Raw genomic sequence first — 17,503 nt, forward strand, 5'->3', positions numbered from 1 at the left:
CACAGCTGTTTCCTAGCATCTGCATCAGCTCTGATATAAATTTGCCCAGAGGCCCAACATCTGACTGGGACTCAGGAGAGTCCTGGGATTCAGCAGACCTCCGACTGTGATGTTCACTTGGATGTTCCTGCCTCTACCTGCTGTGCATCAGCAACTGTGTTGCTCACCAGATTGTGCCCCAGAAGCCTGTCCATCAATATTGCCCACCGAGGTGTGTGTCGCTGCGCTGGTGCAAGGTGAGGGGGCTAACTGTGACACCTTGATGGTAGTCTCCTCGGATCTCTCCTCTGAGATGGCCTCTTGGGCGGCAGGGTGGGGGGGGGAGGGGAGTCTGGCCCCATCAGATGGAGATCCTGCGAGAGAATGGACATGTGGTCAGTGTTGTGTTTGGTGTTCGATGTCTACCAAACACCTTGACTTGTCCAAACCAAGATACTTATTGAATCATGTATCGTAATATAACGATCTGTTACAGAGCAAGTTATCATGGAGTTTCTTTGTACTCCTCTGGAACTACACCTAGCGCGACTGTTCACCTGTATGTTTTACTGCCATCTCCTACAACCACCTGCTAATGGCCGGATGTGCCCGCCATTTATGTCGGAGTCTCTTGTCACATGACCAGTGTCTTGAGACTGCATGGTGTGTCTGCACTGCCACTTGGTGGTCGGAGGCCACACACCATCCATCTATGATATTGCTTATGGGCATATCACCACAGTCAAAGAGAGGGAAGGATCATTTTGTCAGACATGAACAATTCACTCGAGACAGGTCATCTGGGTGAAGGGCAGTGGATCCTCACCTCTGCAGTGCTGGCCTACCTTGCTATCGGTGACTGCTCTCTCCTCGGTCGAGTTCGAGATCTCCAGGGCCCTTCCTCATCGGGGGTAAGGACTTGGATCTCTGGTACTCTGCCCCCCACCCCCAGGGGATCCAGAGCAGGGCATGTGTGGGCCTGCAACTGGACATGAAGGGCTTGTACTGGTGGGTGCCAGGGGGTTCTGAGGGACAAGCACAAAGATCGAGTCTGAGGAGGGTGTGAGGTGTCAGCGAGTGATTTGTGTGGGGGGGAAATTTGAGGGGTGACAGGTGCCATGAGTGAGGTGGTAACTTACCCTTGTAGCTTGGCGAAGGTTATCGGTCTTCTGACATTGGACTGGACGGCGGTCCTCCTGGTCACTCTGCCCGTACTGACAGCCGCTGCCACTGCCTCCCAGGTGGCATTGGTGACCCTGCTGCTGCTTCTCCAACACCCCTGGGGGAACACGATGTCCTGTCTCGCATCCGCAGCCATCGAGAAGCCTGGTCAGGTCGCCATCGCCAAAGCGAGGAGCAGGTCTGTGCGCTGCCGTGTTTGTGTGTTGACGGGGAGTGAGCGATGAGAGAGCGTTTAAAAGCAGCTCCTCCTTGTTCGTGACTGTTTTGTTACCTGTGTGGTAGGTAACATGTGCTACTCAAACCTTGGTTAGTGATGTGGTCTTCTGAATCTCGATGAAGAAGACTCAAACTCGTCCAGTAGTAACAAAAGGTTTATTGAGTAACTATAACAATAATTGCATGGGTTCTTTACTTTAACTTTGATACTAGTGACAAGGGGCGGGATTCTCCCTTAGCCGGCGGGGCAGGGGGGCCCGGTGGGACGGAGTGGCGTGAACCACTCTGGCGTTGGGCCGCCCCATAGGTGCGGAATCCTCCGCACCTTCAGGGGCTAGGCCCGCCCCGGAGTGGTTGGCGCCCCGGCGGCCAGCGTGGAAGGCCTTTGGCGCCGCGCAAGCCGGGGCCGAAAGGAGTCCGCCAGCCGACGCGGGTCCACGCATGCGCGGGAGCGTCAGCAGCTACTGACGTCATCCCCACGCATGCGCAGGGGGGGGTTCACCTTCGCGCCGGCCATCGCGGAGGCTTACACGGCCGGCGAGTAGGAATAGAGTGCCCCCACGGCACAGGCCCGCCCGCGGATCGGTGGGCCCCGATCGCGGGCCAGGCCACCGTGGGGGCACCCCCCGGGGCCAGATTGCCCCACGCCCCCCCGAGGACCCCGGAGCCTGCCCGCGCAGCCAGGTCCCGCCGGTAAGGGACCAACTCCAATTTACGCTGGCGAGACCTGCATAGAACGGGCGGGACTTCGGCCCATCGCGGGCCGGAGAATCGCCGGGGGGAGCCCGCCGACCGGCGCGGTGCGATTCCCGCCCCCGCCAAATTTTCGGGTCCGGAAAATTCGGCAGCCGGCGGGGGCGGGATTCACGCCGCCCCTGGCTATTCTCCGACCCGGCGGGGGGTCGGAAAATCCCGCCCAAGGTTAACAAGGTCTACCTACGGTAACTATACGTAACTCCACTCGCCATCTGAAATAGTCTGCTATTGCCCTGGTCACAGTGCACCCAAGAGAGAGAGAGAGACCCAACGTGGTTGCATTTTATACCCCTGTTGGTCCGGCCCTCTAGTGATCATGTGGTGCTACTGATTACACATTAACCCCTTGTGTACATGCACATACAGAGATCACTACAGTGACGAGACGCTGAGGCCCGAGTCTGGTGAATCAGACGGCGAGAAATCCAGTAATGACGAGACGCTTGCGGGGCTAATTTCCAGCTATACGCGATCTCGCCAACGTGGCCATCAAGAAACACCCCGCCAATCAGACCCAAAATGACACTTAGAAATGTTTCCATTAAATTGGGCCCCAGAATAAAGAGTCAAAGAGAATTATACAAGACGCCACCCAGGTTGAAAAGTGCTACAGAGCAAGAGGTGAGCTTAGGTAAATAAAAAGTTAATGATTAGAGATGCCAAGTTTGGGTTTTAAAGGCCTATCGATTGTGGGGCGACGAGGTGAGGTGGACAGGTGGGGAATTCCAATGTTTGAGGTTCTTTGAATTGATGGCGCAGAGCAAAAGATTGGACGTGATGGAAGGAAAGATAATAGTTAGGACATTTAACAATAGAATATTTGGAATAGAAGAGACTTTGGGATTTCAATGTGTTTTTAATGATTAGTGTTGGATAATTCAATGTAAATACAGCTACCCTTCACAAATATAAATATGTGCCATTCGAGGTATTGCATTGTTTGTTGATCTGCATGTTAGACCAATGTAAACATTGGTGACAATTACATCAGCTAACCAAATGTCTAAAGTACAGGTGATTTAAATATAGAATAACAGAAAACCGGAAGTGAGTTCCAGGCAGGAATCAGCTCAAGGGGTTCAGGGACGTTGGGGCAGAGGATTGGAGGGAGTGGGGGGGTCCTCATACTGCAGTGTGAGGTCAACTGGTCATTATAAAAGAACGTCTCCCTAACTCCTGGCTCTGTTATTCTGGGATTGTGCCAAGTTTATGGAGATGGAAGCTCAGCTGCACACAGAGGGTTGCTGATAATTAAAGAAGGAAGATCCCAGTTGCCGATATGAAGTGGGAAGCTTGTGAAGACGGGACAACATATCAGAGAAGAAATGGCTCCTCGTGAAATGTTTGGGTCACCAGGAAATTATCAACTGAATGGTCATATTGAGAGACTAGAGCACAGCCCAGGTGCTCCGTTCCCATTGAATATAACCTGGCTGGAAGTGAGTCTTGCACATGGTTTGTTTGCAGCACCAATTCAACACCAGCAGCTGATTTCTATGTTCCTGAGACTAAGTGTTGAAGCCGGGGCAGGATTCGTGGAGTTCCACGGCAGCAACACTACTGCCCCACCTGAACTGATTCAGCGACTGTTAAGGGGCTAGCACCGGTACCATGTGGAACACAATCAATTCCAATAACGGTAAGAGTTTCGCTAGATTCGCAATTGACACTGACGACAAGCTGCAGCCTGGTACACACACACCATCCCAGCCAACAAGATGGCGCAGTTGTCGCTGGAGCAGGCCCATCCCGCTGATGGGTCGGCTGGGGCCAGAGGGCACCTAGGGGGTGGCCTGGGGGGACACCCATAGGACCCGTGGCCCTACGTTCACAGTTCACAGCCAAACCACCTACCCTGCACATCTTTGGGTTGAGGGGGGGAGACCCACGCAGACACCGGGAGAATGTGCAACTATGGCGATGTTGGACACTTTCCGTACCCCCCTCTCCCTCAGCAGCCACGGTGCCTGTTTCACGATTTTTAATTGCATAAGTGAACCTTGCTGTCGGGAATTCGGCTCATTGGAGGCGGAGAATCGTGGAGCCCCCCAGAGAATATCGGGTCAGGCCCACTAATGATATGTGAACGGTGTTTACGTGTGTTCTGGAATGCATTGACATCTCTGTCGAGGCGACGGAGAATTACGATTTGGCGTGAAATCGGCACCCTGCCGCGATTTCGGCATCAGAATGGATTTTCTGCCCAATCACGTTTCCCGATCCCGGCGTGGGCCGATGGGAGAATCCCGCCCCCGTACTGTGCCCCTGTGATAAGAATGCCGAAGGCATCTGAATATCCAAAAATGGCAGACAGGGCAGTACCATTCAATTCACCCACTCCCTCCCTTATCATGTTGAAACCTTGAGAATCTCACAATGTGCACCCCACTCCTCTAATTCCGAGTCATGTCCTCACCTGGGAGAAGCACAGTAAACAAGGCCAAAAGGAAATCTGAGAACTTCCGCTCTGACCCCCATAGGCGATCGAGATTAGTCCGGGAGACCCCTATGAGCCTTATGAACTTTACCAGGTATCTCCCACTTGCGAAAGGTGATCTGCATTCCAGCCCGAAACTGGCCTGGCGTCCGCTTGAATGAATTGGGTGAGTCAGCATTCATTCCCTGGGAAAATAAGAAGTTCCCAAGATCTAATATAGATCTGGCCTTACATCATTGTGGATTGTGACCCTCTTGTTCTCCCTAACTCACCCAGATGAAACAATTTGTCCGCACTAACACAGTCTAATCCCTTCATCATCTAATAAACCTCAATTAGATTACCACTAAATCCACTGGAAGGCGGACCGAGAGACACAAGGAGCAAGTGTCTGATACCTCTCAGTTCAAAGGTCAGAGGAATGAATTATTGACCTATGGAGTACAATATCTGCTTTATAGTGTGTAATGCAACACATCATACTCTGTCATCTATTTACTGAGGGGAAAAAATTCAAACAGTTATTCCCAGGATGTGAGTTGTTGATAAAGTTGGCATTTATTGCCCATCCCTAGTTGCCCTTGAGGCTCAGCACCACTTTGAACCGCTGCAGTCCGCCTGGTGTAGGTACAGCAGCGCTGTTAATAATAATAACCTTTTATTGTCACACGTATGAAGTTACTGTGAAAAGCTCCTAGTCACCACATTCCGGCGCCTGTTCGGGGAGGCTGGTACGGGAATTGAACCCGCGCTGCTGGTCTTGTTCTGCATCACAGACCAGCTGCCTAGCCCACTGAGCTAAACCAGCCCCGTGAATGAAAATCCCATATTGTCACAAGTAGGTTTCAAATGAAGTTAGTGTGAAAACCCCCTAGTCGCCACATTCCGCCGCCTGTTCCAGAATTTTGACCCAGCGACAGTGAAGGAATGATGATCTGTTTTCCAAGTTGAGACACATTGGGTGACATTCTCCTTTCGGGAGACTAGGATGTTCTCCCGCTGCAGTTGAATTGCTTTTCATTTGTGCTCCCAGGTGAGTCCCAATCCTCAGCCATGCAAATATATGCATGGCGGGGATTACGAGTGATTCCCAAGAGAATCCTGCTACTGGCCCGCCTATTTGAGCGTGCAACCCGGTAGCAAGGCCCCAGGGATGGCCACTCCCTCCGCATCACGAAGCAGTCCCCCGGCCTCCCAGCGCACTGCATCACAAAGCAGCCCCGCTCCCCCGAATCGCAAAGCAGCCCCCCCACACCGAGACCTCCTAAATAAAGATACCCCTCCCTTTAAATACGGACACCCCCCCCCCGTGAGAGCTCCTGAATAGAAGGACCCCCAGAGACCCATTTAATCCCCCGCCCCGTGACGCACCTAATATTAAGAAATGGCACTTAGTTTGACAGCCAGGATTCAACTTATTGGTTAATTAAGAACCTATTCGCTCTCCAATTCGGGAAATCGAGAACCACAACGATGGCTGTGTCGAGCGTCAGTGGTGTGAGCTTGTGAGGAAGGAGCTGTTGGTGGTAGGAAGGGTCAGATGTTGAAAGCATTAAGAATGTGTAAACAGCACGGAGGCACAGTGGTTAGCTCTGCTGCCTCACGGCGCCGTTGTCCCCAGTTCGATCCTGGCTCTGGGTCACTGTCTGTCTGGAGTTTGCACATTCTCCCCGTGTCTGCATGGGTTTCACCCTCACAACCCTCTCATTAAAACGGAGAAGGATGAGGGGCGAATCGATAGAGGTTTATAAGATGATCAGGGGAATAGATAGAGTAGACAGTCAGAGACTTATTCCCCGGGTGGAACAAACCATTACAAGGGGACATAAATTTAAGGTGAAAGGTGGAAGATATAGGAGGGATATCAGAGGTAGGTTCTTTACCCAGAGAGTAGTGGGGGCATGGAATGCACTGCCTGTGGAAGTAGTTGAGCCGGAAACATTAGGGACTTTCAATCCAATGCTATTGGATAGGTACATGGATTACGGTAGAATGATGGGGTGTAGATTAATTTGTTCTTAATCTAGGACAAAAGTTCGGCACAACATCGTGGGCCGAAGGGCCTGTTCTGTGCTGTATTTTTCTATGTTCTAACCCAAAGATGTGCAGTGTAGGTGGATTGGCCACACTAAATTGTCCCTTAATTGGAAAAAATGAATTGGGTACTCTAAATTTATTTTAACTTGTTTTAAATTTAGAGTACCCAATTATTTTTTTCCAATTAAGGGGCAATTTAGTGTGGCCAATCCACCTACCCTGCACATCTTTGGGATGTGGGGACGAAACCCACGCAAACACGGGGAGAATGTGCAAACTCCACACGGACAGTGACCCAGAGCCGGGATTCGAACCCGGGTCCTCAGTGCCGTGAGGCCCCTAAATTTATTTCAAAAAAAGAATGTGTAAAACCAATGTTATGAATCCCGCTTTTGCTCCATTTCCATTTTGGTGTTGCTAAACCTGTCCCTGATTGGAGACAAGCTTAACAGCTTAATAAGATATTTCTTTTGTCAAAAGAAATAGTGCCAGGTTAATGGTATGTTGTTGCAAGTTGTTCCTTTGACATATTTGCCAAGCTTTGAGACACAATAGCTCAAATCAACAGCCCACCTGGCGTGTGAAATGTCACCACAATATAAATACTTTTGTGGTCACTATGATTAATTTATCCAGCCCCTCCGCCACATTTGCCGTACCCTCGCAGATCCACAATTTTCATCACTGCACCATTGGCAGCTGTGCCTTCAGCTGTCTAGGTGCGAAGCTGTGGAATTCCCTCCTTCAACCTCTCTGACTCGACCTCTCACTCTTTCTTTCAAGTGCTCCTTCATACCTACTTCTTTGGCCAAGCTTTTGGTCACCTTTCCTAGTGCCTCAGGAATCATAGAATCCAACAGCAGAGGACGCCATTCATCCCGTTTTGTCCATGTTTTTGAAAGAGCTATCCAATTGATCGCACAACGCAGTTTGCTCCCCATAATCCTGCAGAGTATCTACTTCCATTACATGCCCAACAGTCTTTTGAAAGTTCTTATGAAATCTGATTCTGCCCCCCTTTCTGGTATTGCATTCCAAATCACAACAACCCTCCCAGCAAAATAATTTCTCCTCATTTTCTCTCTGGTTCTATTTCCAATTATTTTTAATCTATGACCTCTGGTTACTAACGCACATGCCAGAGGAAACAGTTTCTGTCTACGTACTCCATCAAGATCACTACCTTTATTATGAATGTTTCCTTATGTGACCTGTGCCAAATTTGGTTTGATAATGTCCTTCTGAGGCCTGTTGGGAAATTTTACTATATTAAATGTACTAAATGAATGCAAACAGTTGTTGGGAGTTGAATGTGACTGGCCATTGGATTTAAATTCATAGCAACTGTCATTCTCTGCAGGGAGTGCAGTGTCAGCAGCGAACAAAAGCCTCCCTCCCTGCACCCCTCCCTTAGCCTGTTGTCTCCTCCAACGCAACCACAAGGGTAGCCCATGTAAGGTCAGTCCTATGTGTTACCGGAGTTTCTATGATTGAATCTCCCAGGCTGCCTTGTCCTTTCTTTTTAACTGGAAGAACATACCATCCTTGAAGGATGGCTGGATTTGTAACAAGCTTCCAGTGTCCTCTCCCATCCTGCTGGGTTTCCCTGTGGCTAGGACTTGTGTTTTCACTTTCTGAGCTTCATCCATAAGACAACAGACTGCTCCATCTGTGCACAATTATCCCAGTAAACACAAGAGTAATGGTCCAGAAAAATGAAATCCCTACAGGTCATGGCTAGCTCAATGACTCCGCAACACTCAGCGATGCAGCTTGGAAAGGACAATTTCACTAAATGAGAATAGTTGAAAGAATCAGGAGGGGAGATCTGAGGAGAATGTTTTTACACAGCGAGTTGTAAAGATTTCGAATGCACTGCTTGAAAGAACAGGGAAACCACATCCAAAAGTATTGTATAACATTTTGAAAAGGAAAAGAAATTGAAGGGCCGGTACACATATGACTGGCCGAATGGCCTCCTCTGTGCTGTATTGTTCTATAATTAGCAACAAACATACTTTTATGTTCAGGGCAAAATTCCTTCGTCTGCTAGTTTAAAGAAGAAATACTTCTGCATTTATATAGCAACTTTCACAGCCTCAGGAGATTGGTCAATGATGTATTTTTGAAGTGTATTAATTGTTGTAATGTAGGAAGAACAGCAGCCAATTTGTACAAAGCAATGTGATAAATAACCAGATCATCATTTTTAGTGATGTTGGTTTAGGGATAAATATTAGCCAGGAGACTGGGATAACGCTGGCCAATGATTACAATACAAATATCTCTGCTGAAATCAGCTAATTTAGTGCAGTAACATCCTGGGGGTTACCATTGATCAGAAATTGAACTGGATGAGCCATATTAATACTGTGGTGACCAGGGCAGGTAAAAGGCCAGGAATCCTACTGCGAGTAACTCACCTCCTGATCCCCCAAAGCCTGTCCACCAACTACAAGGCACAAGTCAGGAGTGTGATGGAATACTCTCTGCTTGCCTGGATGAGTGCAACTCCAACAACACTCAAGAAGCTCAACACCATCTAGGACAAAGCAGTCCGCTTGATTGCTCCCCCTCCCACAAACATTCAATCCTTCCACCACTGCCAAACAATGGCAGCCGTGTGTACCATCCACAAGATGCACTGCAGTAACTCGCCAAGATTCCTTAGGCAGAACCTTCCAAACCCATGACCACTACCATCTAGAAGGACAAGAGCAGCAGATACCTGGGAACCCCACCACCTGGAGGTTCCCCTCCCAGTCACTGACCACCCTGACTTGGAAATATATCGCCGATCCTTCACATTCGCTGGGGCAACATCTTGGAACTCCCTCCCTAACAGCACAGTGGGTGTACCTACACCTCAGAAACTACAGCGGTTCAAGAAGGCAACTCACCACCACCTTCTGAAGGGCAACTAGGGATGGGCAATAAAGACTGGCCTGACCAGCGACACACACACCCCGTAAATGAATTTTAAAAAGAGGATCAAACCTAGGACCATAATCACACGATGCAATTATCCATCAAATCACCGAGGTTAAACAGAAAATATTTTTTTGCTAAAACTTACAAAAGATAAACATCTGTACAGGGAGAAGGTCAAAAATAACAGAACTAATTAACATAGATGAATGTGATAAATTGGCACCTAGAAATTCATGTTAGTTTGCACATTGCCACGGTAATAATTTATTTTGTTTCCCATCACCCCGTTTTCCACCAATTTTCCCCTCTTCCCTGGACAAACAGCTGGACCCAAATCCCATGTCTCATCCAACATTGATGTGGAGATGCCGGCGTTGGACTGGGGTGGGCACAATAACATGTCTTACATCAGCAGGTTAACGTCCGATAGGTTTATTTGGAATCACTAGCTTTCGGAGCGTAGCTCACTTGATGAAGGAGCTACGCTCCGAAAGCTCATGATTCCAAATAAACCTGTTGGACTTTAACCTGGCTGCGAAGCAACAGTGTTGCCCACTGTGCTACCGTACCTGAGAGAAAAAAGGGAAAGGGAGAAATTCTGAAGAACCTCTAGCCAGGCCTCACCAATTCACTTAAAACCAAGCTGAGACTTCCATCATCCTTTTGCATAAAGATGTGTCTGAAACACTCTTGTTACTCTTCAAGTACATAAATAAAGACTTGCAAACCAACCCTGTGCAAATACACTGTGGTTGAATAGCTGGGCAAGGTTTTATATTTATATCCACATACAGAAATTGAAAGCATGTTTTTATACGTCGCTGTATATTATTCTAAATGGTGGAACAGTGGTATTTAGGAAGAGGAAGCACTTAAATGTCTCTTGGCTGTTGATCGATGTTTGATATCCCAGAGGGATTCTTGAAATGTTGACAGTGGGTAATAAATTCTTCAACTCGCACCGTGAGCCCTTTATTCAACCCCGAGAGAAACTCGGAGTTACGCGGAGAGAGGCAAAGGCTCAAAGATCGCAGGAGCACCTGCCTGAGTGGTCAGAGTTTGGGTGAAGCGAAAGTGGATATGACAACCGAGTTTGTGTGTCAGTCCTCAAGGCAGATCGTTTTTACGTAGGGTTGAGATTTTTCTGACTAACTTGCCAGCTATACAAATATGAATAATTGACCATATTTCCCTATGTGCCAGGGGCTTAGATGCACATTAGAAAGAGAATTTGACACTCTAGCTCTGCAGCTTCACCCAGCAGGAGTACATTCTGAGAATTCCTTCTGGAAAAGCTTCGTGTTGAAACCGCATAAAGTTATCCCTCTAGTCTTCCTCATAGTTAACGTAAATGTTCCAATGCTTTGGGTTTGGGTTGCCAACCTCCAGGATTGCCTTGGAGTCTTCAGGAATTCTAGATTAATTTTCAGGTCATTGCTGGGAGTGAAATCCAGGAGGAAAAATAAACAAAATTATGTGGGGTTTTTTTTGGTGCCTGTCCTTTCAATTCTTTGATTTATTGGTTCAAAAAAGGAGGTGGAGAAAAAGGTTGTTTGATCGATAGTCAAGATTAACCCAGTTGAGTAATAAAAAGTATTTTCTCGTCCGAATTGGCCGTGGGAAGGCAGTAGCATCTGGAGGATGGATCATGGGGCTGAGTTTGGAGTATGTTGAGGCAGACGATCAGGTGATGAAACCTCCTGGAATGTATCCATTCTGAACTGGAAAGCCCATTTGAGGTTCAATGTTCTCCTGCCTCTTCACCCCTTCCTGCAATTTTTTGGGGGGAGTATTTACCTGATGATCTTTTGAAAGTTACTGCTGAATCTGTACCTTCCACGAGTGCATTCAACTCCAGGGCTCTGATTGCATTAAAAAACTATTTTCCTCATGTCAGCTCTGTTACTTTTGCCAATTGCTTTAAATCTGATGGGACCAACTGGATTACTCTTTGAAAGAGCCAGTGCCAACCCGATGGGCCAATCTCCTGCTCCTGTATTCTATTACTCCATCCACAGGAATTCTTGTATTCCACAATGGTTAAGTTGACACGTCCACTGACTGTTCAGTTGAGACCAGTTCGACTCCAGGTTCAATCTCCGCTCCAGGATGTGCTTGCAAACCCTGGCTGCAGTGATGGTGAGGTTTGCTGCAATCGAACCCCGCTCCTCCGAGGCTGAAGAAGACATTGATCAATCAGCTTGTCCACCCTTTCTCATTAGTTAGTACACTCTGCTGGCAAGGGTATGCTTACCAGCAAGGAGTAAAAGCTCAAGAGGAAGGCAAGCAGGGATGAAAATAAGTCTGAATCAAACATGGGGCCTTCATCACCATTTTCTATCCTGTTTCAAAATGGCTGCTTGGTGTTTCAAAACGATCTCATTCAGGTTGCCAAATCTCCAAGATTGTCCTGGATTTCCCAAGGGCTAAGGATGAATCTCCTGGACACTGCTACTAGCAAACACCTTGGAGAAAATTCCCGGAGGCAGTCAAAAAATGGTGCTTTTTAAATAAAAAATATTTCCAGCATGGTTGTAAAAACATTGAAGAGGGGGAAATGGCCTATTTGACCAACAATCATTAATCATGCAATCAGGTAAATCAGAATCAGTTTGCTTCCCAGTTGGCTATAGGAAGGCGGTGACCAATGAGGATGGGTGACCAATGGGGCGGGTGTGCGGTGGGGGAGGGGACTATGTGAGTGGGATAGTTAGTTGCAGGAAGTCATGTGATGAAACCTCCAGGAATATATCCAACCAGAGTTGGCAACCCTCTGTTACACCTGTGACTCAAAAGCTCAGCCTGACGTAACAACTGGAAGACACGTAACTATATTCCTCTAGCAGCAATGTCATTGTCTAATAGCGTTTCCTCTTTTAAACTACACAGGAAAACAATGGAACTTTTCCAGGAAAATAGAGAGGAACATCTTCAGAAATCACAGGAAAAAGAATCCAGATCGTAGAATTCATTGGTGGCAGAGAGACTGTTTCCAGCAGGATTATCACCACTGTGAGTCGCATCTTTTAAGTTTCTTGCTGCCCAGGGCAATAATACTGATGTGTAACTCTTGTCTGTTTTCCCTGGGGTAGAAAAAGAGAACAAAATTGTTACAATCTGGAATGTGCTGCGGGAGAGGGTGGAAGTGGCAGATTCAATAGTAACTTTCGAAAGGGAATTGGACAAATACTTGAAATGTGCAGTGCTCTGGGGGAAAGAGCTGGGAAGTGGGACTAACCCACTATCCCGTTCAATAGAATTGGCACGCAGGGATGAAAATAAGTCTGAATCAAACATGGGGCCTTCATCACCAGCGCGAGCTGCCATCTTTCTGTGCTGCAATATTCTTGGATTCTCTGAAGATTCCCTCAAGCTTGACACAAATAAATTGCTGACACCTTTTGCAGTGAAAATTTACCAGCCCGTTGCCCTGAGGAAAAAGTATTTGACAATTAAAGAAGAAAGGAGTTGTATTTTTACAGTGCAGTTAACGGCTTTGGGAGATCTCAAAGCGCTTTATAGTCTATGAAGTGTATTCGCTATTGTAATGTGGGAAATGCAGCAGCAAAATTGCAACTCAGCAAGCTCCCACAAACAGCAATGAGATAATGACCAGATATTCCAGTGATGTTGATTGATCTTCAACATGTTACCCTGGGGAGAGATCCCTACTGCTCTTTGGAATAGTGTTGTTGCGTTTTTTAAATTTCACATGAGAGAGGAAACAGGGCTTGGATTTAACTTGCTTATGTGAAAGACAGTGCTTCCAGCAAAGTGGCACTCCCTCACTACTTACTACATTGGAAGTCCAAAGACGTGCAGGGTAGGTGGATTGGCCATGCTAAATTGACCCAACGTGTCCAAAAGGTTAGGTGGGATTACTGGGTTACGAGGATAGGGTGGAGGCGTAGGTGCTCTTTCCAAGGGCCGGTGCAGACTCAATGGGCTGAAAGGCCTCCTTCTGCACGATAGGGATTCTATGATTTTATGATTCTATGAGTCTCAGCCTGGATTTTATGATCCAGTCTCTGGAGTGTCACTTGGATGGACAACCTTCTGACTCCGAGGTGAGGGTGCTACTCAGTACACCACAGCTGACAGCAGAGTGAAGGTGATGTGAAACAAGCCTCCATGATGAGGGAATAGTATTGTCAGCCACTTTATGCAGAACCGTTAAGGAAGAAGTGATACGTCTGGTGCGTCTGCCTTATCTTCGCTCCTGTACTTTGCCACCATGGCACATTTAGCTTTGACTGTTCCTCAATAAAACATAATGGAATATTTGTTGTACTGTGAGGAACTAAGACCGTACACTATATTTTTAATGATACATATAAATATGATGTGGAGATGCCGGCGTTGGACTGGGGTGAGCACAGAGCATATAAATATGCTCATAGCTAAAATTTCTAAAATTTAAAAAAGTGAACAATGACCTTTAAAATTGAACAGTCTGTTACCCCGAAACAAAAGAAGCTACTTGGGCTTTAGGAAAACTCACATCCTGTTATATCTGAGGTGCCACTAATGATCTCCTGTGGACTCTACAGCCCAACTTCAAAGAGAGCTATACGAAGGCTATCTGCATTTGATAGCCTAGTCTGGCCAATGGAGACGGAATCTCACTAAGACAATGGTCTCCCAAACATTTCCTTTGACCCATAATGGTTGAGACATTATCAACCTAGAACACAAAGCCAATTTCCATACACTGGATCCTTTGTTGAAGATATTGTGGAGAGGTAAAGTCACATGACCTCGGCCTCTGGCTTGCTGAACAAGTAATATTGCCTTGCTGAACTGAATATCACGTCTACTGTTAAACAGCTGACTAGCACGCCACACCAAAAGAGCTCTATCCCAGATTAGCCTGGGCACCTGGCCCTGCTTCTGCTGGAAGCCTGTACCATCACCTAAAAGATTGCTTCATCTTTGCATGCCTGTCTCACCATGTGAAGTCAATACTGTCATAATATACACCAGTATATCATGGTGCAGACACACACACACTGATGGACACACAGCTGGACCAATCAACACACACAACACCGCAGCCAATCACCAGTTAGAGCACATGCACTATAAAGACAGGGGGCATCAGAGTTCCCGCTCATTCGAGTAGCAGCTAGCTAGGAGCACAGAGCTCACAGCCTGCAACACAGACATTCATCATGTGCTGAGTGCATAGACTGGTTAGGACAAGGCATAGGTCTTTAGTTCAATCTAATATCGTGTTAACCCACAGTAAAAGTATGTTAAGCAGTTTATGACTTAATAAAATAGTGTTGCACTATTTTAAGTGTTGATGGCCTGTATGTGTTCCACGGATCCAGAGCGCCCAACACAACAAATACGACTGGAAAATGAATGGTTAAGCATCGGTTTTCAACCTACTGACCTCCGTGAAGGTCATTAGAATTTTATTCTGGACTCTGTAATCCATGTATTACAACATATATTTTCTCTGTGGTCTCTGCACTGAAAATCTTTCTTTTTTTCTACCCCTCTCTTTACTAATTGAGTGTGGAGGCAGACATTGCAGCCCTCCTTTTGCGTTTTGAGTGTGTGCAAATAAACCAACCCTTTGAGTTCATCCCACCTCAAGTTTGCTGTGGGGTTATTAATAGAAAATGGGATTGCTTCAAAACAAGGGGCTGGGAAATTAGTTACTGCTTATAAAGAGGAGAACCAATCAAAATGCCAATCTGTTTATGGATGGATTGTGAGAAGAGTAATTAGTGCTGTTTAAATTAACCCTTCCCCTCCCATCCAGGACAGTACAGGTGACTAGAACATTTTCCCCCTCCCACTCCTCTAACATGGAGTGTACAAACATCTGGTACAAACATCTGCTTCACTCAGATGATAAATTGCTGCCCGATTCTGTGTCGGCGAGTTGCTTTCAAACAGATCGCTGTTGTGACTTTGTATGAGAAGTATTTGGATGCCTCTTCCTAACTAGCATTGGCAACTCTGATTGGTCCTATTCCCAGATGTTTTATCACATAACCTCTCATCCCTCATTCCTGGCAACACATTCTTGTAAACATCACCTTCCTGCACCAAGTGTGAAGTCAGCGACTCTGTTACCTGGTTGGTTGGATGATTGCCACCAATCAGTCAAACAGCCAATTTCTTTCCATCTCCCAACATTTTTACAAGCAACAAATGAAAGTGCTCAAAGAAAATTAAAGTAACATGCAGATTCCTTTCAATGTCCAGATTTCTTTCCCCCTGCGTTGTGCTTGCCACAATGTCCAGGAGATTAATCCCTTAATTCCTGGAGACTCCAGGACAGTCCTGGGGAGTTGGCAACCCCCCCCCCCACCCCTACCATGCATGGACCAAAAGCATCACTGCTTTGGCTTGTGAGAGTTCAAAGGTGAAAATGGCTGACCTTTGTCCCCTTAACAAAAGTCTGCCCCCTTTAGTCATAAGGGGTCTGGTTGATAAAACGATTAGTACCTCACACCCAGTAAACATTAACTGATTGGCAGTTGAGAATCATTTTAAATGTAGCTTTAAAAGTGAAATTGGGTAAAATATATTGAACTTCGACTTTCTAACAATCACCAGTTGGCAGAGTGAAATTGTCTGGTAGCACAAGTGGATAGCACTGTGGTTTCACAGCGCCAGGGTCCCAGGTTTGATTCCCCACTGGGTCACTGTCTGTGCGGAGTCTGCACGTTCTCCCCGTGTCTGCGTGGGTTTCCTCCGGGTGCTCCCGTCTCCTCCCACAGTCCAAAGACGTGCAGGTTAGGTGGATTGGCCATGACAAATTGCCCTTAGTGACCAAAAAAAAAGGGTTAGGAGAGGTTATTGGGTTACGGGGATAGGGTGGAAGTGAGGGCTTAAGTGGGTCGGTGCAGACTCGATGGGCCGAATGGCCTCCTTCTGCGCTGTATGTTCTCTGACCGATTTGTTAACTAACAACTTTAATTCTATGGATTTAAAGCATCACCCAATGCCCTTGAAAGCATTTAGATGAACATTATAGATCCTGGAGTGATATTGCTTGATTAAATGTCAAGAACATTGTTCTGCTTTTCTTTCATTTGAGCCCACGGAGGTTCCATTCATTATTCTTTCTTCAGAAGATCAGATTCCTGATTAGAATAGGTCTTGGCAAGAGGCAGTTACCATGGTTTCCGTGGAATATTTTTGAGGCCTCTTGTCAGCCATGTCGATAAATGGCGGTTCTGATAATTCGGGCTCGTTCTCTGATGAAGCCAGCAGGGGGAATCCTTGTCCTCTTGCTGGTAGCAGTTGCAAAATTTGTAACAATAGAATGAATCTCTTGTTTGTGAAACCCTTGTCATCTTCCTTGATATTTAGTAATATTAAAGGTATATTTTAAATTCATACCTGAACAGCTTTATTCAGGCCTATTTTTGTGTCCCTCCAAATAGCTTTTCCTACTATCCGTGCACCTTATGTAGGCTAGAGATTCTTTGAAGGCATCAGCAGTGTAGAGCTCACATATGTGAGTCACAGTACTGAGGGAGTGCTGCAATGTTGGAGTTGCCGTTTTTGATGACCTGTTAAACCGAGGCTCCGCCCACCCCTCACAGATAAACAATTCCTGTGGCATTATTTTGAGGAAGAGCATGGGATTAATCTGGTCAAACGTTATCTCTCAATTAACATCACAAAAACAGAGATTATCTGTTCATTGTCACACTGCTGATTGTGGGAGCTTGCTGTGCCGCCATGGTTCCTACATTTTAACAGTGACTATGCTTCAGGAGTACTTTATTGGCTCTGGTGGTGGTGAAAGTTGCTATAAAAGTTTTTTTTTTTACAAATTTAGAGTACCCAATTCATTTTTTTCCACTTAAAGGGCAATTTAGCGTGTCCAATCCACCTACCCTGCATATCTTTGGGTTGTGGGGCCGAAACCCACGCAAACACGGGGAAGATGTGCAAACCCCACACGGACAGTGACCCAGAGCCAGGATCGAACCG

General features: G+C 46.7%; 1 long non-coding RNA gene across 1 annotated transcript in view; it reads left to right on the forward strand.

The window, feature by feature from the left end:
- The window catches only part of LOC140398122 (uncharacterized), a 339,545-nt gene that overhangs the window by 167,885 nt on the left and 154,157 nt on the right, over positions 1 to 17,503 (forward strand). Inside the window, exon 5 of the long non-coding RNA XR_011937414.1 lies at positions 12,428 to 12,550. This is a non-coding gene — a long non-coding RNA (uncharacterized lncRNA). The remainder of the gene's footprint in view (positions 1 to 12,427; positions 12,551 to 17,503) is intronic.

This window comes from Scyliorhinus torazame, chromosome 21, assembly GCF_047496885.1.
Source record: "Scyliorhinus torazame isolate Kashiwa2021f chromosome 21, sScyTor2.1, whole genome shotgun sequence".
NCBI classification, from domain to species: domain Eukaryota; kingdom Metazoa; phylum Chordata; class Chondrichthyes; order Carcharhiniformes; family Scyliorhinidae; genus Scyliorhinus; species Scyliorhinus torazame.